We start from the raw sequence: 5,436 nt of genomic DNA, 5'->3' as shown, positions 1-5,436 counted from the left end.
TCTAGTTCGAAAGAAAAATTCTTTCTTTAATATGTTGTTATAAATTTTCAATAAAAACTTTGAATATAAACAATAAGAAGAGAATAAGAAATTGGTGAATACAAATGTTGATATCTACTAATTAAATTACTTAGTTTCACTTTATCACCTTGTTTAGAATGCAAGAAATTAGTCAATGTGACTTGAAGTCTAATGTTTTGTTGAAAATGTTTCAAGAATTTTTTCACCAATTTTTAAAAAGTGTTAATTAATTTAATATGCAAGGATCAAAACCATTCCAATTACTCTATTTTGGGGATCTAGGGAAGATTTATGCGAAAAATAATTGTTCAAAGAAGAAATCACTACACATAAAGTGAGTAGGCTAATTATTATTGTAAGTTGGGTGAATTGGTTTTTGAGAAGTTGGATTGTGATGGAGCATTTGAAGGGATGTTATGGTAAGTTTGTGAAAACTTATGGTAAGTAGGAGGAGGAGATGGTATACACATGTTTTGAGAAATGAAAGGGAGATTGGTTGAAGATGGAACACCATCATATTGATTGATAAGATTAACCACATTACTAACATGAACAACATTACAATTTTTTGTAGTGATAGTCATAGTAGAATATTTATATGTAGGAACATTGGTTATTATTTTGGGCATAGGCATATGTATCTCAACTTGAGTTGTAGGAGCAAAATATCCAAGAACTTCCATGCAAATAATTAACATCATAATACTTTAATCAGCTATGTAAACTATGCTACATGAAACATCCACGTCGTGTTGATTGCGTTGTATCAAATCCTTACATTCTCAATAAAGGGGGCAACTCTCTATCCAAATGTTTCTCTCACATGATTTATTGAATACTTTCCAATTCCTTGTCAATGCTCATCAATCCTTCATTGTGCACTTATATTGGAGGTCCATCGTCATCATGAGAAGCATGAAGGAAATGATTTTTAGTAATGTTATTTAGGATAGGTGTTGGATTGAGAGAGGATGATTATCCCAAGCTTTTGGGTGGGAATACATTAACACTCAACTCACGCTCAAAACCATTAGTATTTAAACCATGGGAAGCCATAAGCCTATAACTTGTTCTTATAGGAATATCAAATTCAAAACAAAAAGGGTTATAAATTTCATAAACAAGTGCAAGCTCCAACAACGTATAATTGCTCCAAGAAACAAAGAAGGAAAGCTAGAGGCAATGGAAAACGAGTTGGTTTATGCTTGCAATGCCTTTAACTAATTAACACAATGTATCACAAATATGGACATAGATAATGTAGTCAATTAACAAATGATATGAAATGATAGCAATGATGCAATATGACATTAGTTGATGGTTGATGGACATGGATCATAAACATATAATTTCAGAATATATGCGAAAAATCACAAACATATACTATTAAGTGAAATTACATGTTCCAACATCTGTGAGTCAAGATTACAAATGAATATAAAAATCGTATATGAAAGACAAAGAGTTAATACTTAAAAATCTACTTTTATTTAAAAACCACTTCTTAGGAAAAACCAAAAATCAGCTTATTATTTCACTATATATTTTACAAAAAAATAAACTTAGATCTTCACCACGAAAACTCAACATTTTAAGCAATTAAACTAAAACCTTTTGAATATAATTACCAACTTTTAACTTGTTAAGTGGAATGCAACTGAATTTGTTTTTCGTTCTCTACTTTACGGTACTTAACTAAAAACTCAGAGATGCCCCTACTGCATGATATATAAAATCGATATGAATAGAAATATAGCAAACTTAACAAGAAATTTGGGTAAGTGCTGTACAGCTACAAAGTGCACTGTCAAAATTAGCGCAAAATCAGTGTACATGACTTCAAAAACAACAGGAGGTGAGCGCGTCCGAATAGGTAAATGATTGTGAATAGTTCCCCATTTTTCATTTAATAGTTTATTCTTTGATCCGTGGGTTGGGGGTCATTGAAGCATATGTTTCCAACACTTTTTATATTGAGTTTGTATGAGCTTTTTACGAATTTACGTTCAAGAAATTTTAAAAACAATTGTGAAAGTTTTTTTATTCAACTGTTCTTCTTTCTGATTTCTGAATCCAATAGAAAACATTGATTCAAAAAGATATACAATTGTTTTTGACAATTCTTACATATGATTCCTCCCTTTTTATTTCTATATTGTGATTAGAGTGTGGTTCAACCTTTCTGTAGAACAAGATTCTTGCACTTCTAGAGAGACTTTGATCTATTTATTTATTTATGAACAATAATACATACTTTTTCCTTTTATTTCTTATTAGGGGAAATGACTCAGTAGTTGAGCGAGTTCCAATTCTTGTGATAGAAGTTGTTGATTTAATACTCCCATACTTGCTGATTTAATGTTCAATTTTTGTACAACATTGCACCAATAGTTGTGTGATAAGTACCAATAATTGAATGAAATATACCATTTGTTGTGAAAAGTAACCAATCATGTGATGTCACATCAGCTGTACAAGTATTGGGACCCTTTTGCACACCTATTGGTCTCACTGTTTTTTTTTTGGGCTGGTTTGGACAACTTGTCAAAAAGCATGCCAACTTGAGATGAATATTGTATGTCCTGAGGTTCTGATTTCCTATTCATTAATATATTTGTCTGAACCTTAAAAAGTACTTCCCCTTAAAAAAGCTAATATGCGAGATACCACACAAAGATGAGGAAAAAGGAAAAGAAAATTAGACATTGGGTGAAATGATGCTAATATATACAATATTAGGGAAAGATTAAAAAAATATTTTTAAAAACCAAACATGAAAATTGAGATCAATGAAGTGAGAAATAAATTGGAATGCTGGAAATATGTCTTTTTCTTATATCTAATTATTTTGTATACAGTAAATGGGGCATTCAGTTTCTAGCAATGAATAAAAGTAATTTTCATCGAGCTAAAGTTAATGACAAGAATCTATCTATTCCATTAAAAGACATTATCTTAAATCTAAAAAGTATTAGTATACATGTCTCAAAACTTCTAACCCAAATTTTGTATTGTTACAAGCAAAGAAATTTCAATTATTAACAAACATTAACAAAATTTTACACTTTGGGCTCTTTTAGTTTCGAATCTGGATTTGCTGTTTTGTTGTTTCTTGGTATATCATTGGGTTCCATCTTATAATTTAAAAAAAAATTATTTTAGACCCTTTCAAAACCTTCCTTTCAAAACATTGCTTAAACAAAACAAAAGTTTTGCAGTTTAAAAATCAACAGAAACTAAAAAGACAAAACGAATCTTATCTATTATGTAAATTATTCTACAGGTTAGGAAGACAACAGCTCAATGGGTTAGGACACCATGCTCCCTACAAATTCAAGGTTGAGAATATTGAAGGCTTGTGGCGTTTGCTCCCAAAGCTTTGTTTGCTTTTCTTCTGCTTTTCCTTAATTTTAATAATTTATGGGTAATGTAAAGTTGCTATTAGCTTTCATTTTTACCTCAATTCTTGATTTTAAAATCTTAGGATGCTTATATGAGAAAAATGATTTGATGGCTCATATTAGATTTCTTTGCAGAGTGTGTTTCTTGTTTCTTGGTTGTATTGTTGAGCCTCTCGCACTTCAATATTCTACAAATTCTACAACTCCTTATAGAATGATATTGAGATCTATATGTGGCAAATCCTTAATAATATGAAACGCAAATCATTTAAATCATTATTGGAATAAAGTGATCTTACCAGAAACCTGAATACAATCTAACTGCAGCGAATAGATAACAGAACATAGTTACATACCTTCCAATCGTCCTAAATATTTTGTTCTTTCTGTCTGCTGCAGTGCAAAGGTGGGTCCATAGACATAATTGAGAGGAACCGTTTGCATAACTATGGAGACAAACATTCAAAAAAGTTCACAGCTATATATCATTAGTCTTTTAATTGGTGCTAGCAACCTTCACCATTGCAACCGAAGGCCAATCTTGTCACATCTATGTTACATGCAAGAATAACTGTGCCCAAAATATACAGAAGATTACAACTACCAAATGATTATTCTATTTCCTTAGCCTCAAAACAGTCAAGCTCTTGCTTATGTTACATGCAAGAATAACTGTGCCCAAAATATACAGAAATTACAACTACCAAATGATTATTCGATTTCCTTAGCCTCAAAACAGTCAAGCTCTTGCTTATGTTTAACAAATGGACAGATAAAAATACAAACTAAACTTGGTAAAACCAAGCATACGTTCTATAGTACCTTGTACAAAAACAAAGGGGGAAATATACGTAGAACAAATATCTGGATTTCTCACGGGAATAGCAAGACAGAAAGCTTCTTCCGTGGACTTTTCAGAATACATCAAAAGTTCTCATCATAAAAATATGGGAACAAAAACTTGAAAAAATCGGTGTCTCCAAGGTTTTCCAGTGCGTCAAACATTTGATAGTTAGAAATGTCATAAACCATCTCCTTCTGCTGAACTTCGGATTTGTAAACACCATCTCCTCTAGTTGTAGGCATTTGATGGGTAATTGGAGGCTGCGGGATACTGTTGAGAATTGAGTGAAATTTTAGCTTACTTTCAGACTTGGGTATTTTCACTTGACTGCCATAACAATCCATATTCAGTCCTTTAGAAGAAGATGATGATGAAGAATCAAAAGTAGCAGATTTTGCTGATGGCCTTTTATTTCCAGTGAGGGACTGCACAAAGGCAGAGAATTCAGATTCGCTTGCTGTAACCATTTTAGGGCTTCCAATATGAACCACCTTCACTGGTTTACCTTTTGAATTGCGGGATGTTCCTGCTGATGAATTCAGCTTTTGCGTAGCCTTTTCTGCCATGTATTGCCTGCTGATCTATATGACAATATCAGAAATTGGGGATGTTTATTAACAAGAGGGATAGGTTAATATTTAGGGCACATTCCAGGAATGTGTTTAGAAGAATGGGTTTCTAGTGGGTTGGATTACAGAGAGTCATTGGAGGAAAGGGAGAAAATGTGGGTAAGGAGAAAATAGACCACACACGAGTAGGACAAAATAATTTTTCTATTTCAAAGCATGATTAGACTTATTGAACCCTAGGTATAAATAACAATTATTGAAATTTTAGAATTATATATTTTCTTGCTAGTTCCCATAATTTTCCACATAAAAATGGTATAATTTCAGCATTATGTGTGGATAAAAGCTGTGCTGACGCGAAGGATGAGCTTTTCATTACCGTATGAGTGTGTACATTGCACGTTAGGTAAAAGGAAAAAATCAGCATGAGCTTTTCATTACCGTATGAGTGTGTACATTGCACGTTAGGTAAAAGGAAAAAATGAGAATGATTATTCGTGGCAAGAGTCCAGGAATAGAAATATAGCAATAATATGAGACGCAACGCACCAAGAAAAAAGTTATGTTTTCTAGTCATATATAATTAGAGTGCTGTCGATGG

The sequence above is a fragment of the Cryptomeria japonica genome, unplaced genomic scaffold (assembly GCF_030272615.1).
Source record: "Cryptomeria japonica unplaced genomic scaffold, Sugi_1.0 HiC_scaffold_47, whole genome shotgun sequence".
Classification (NCBI taxonomy): domain Eukaryota; kingdom Viridiplantae; phylum Streptophyta; class Pinopsida; order Cupressales; family Cupressaceae; genus Cryptomeria; species Cryptomeria japonica.
The sequence above is the reverse complement of the archived record's forward strand: the minus strand, read 5'-3'. Positions refer to the sequence as shown.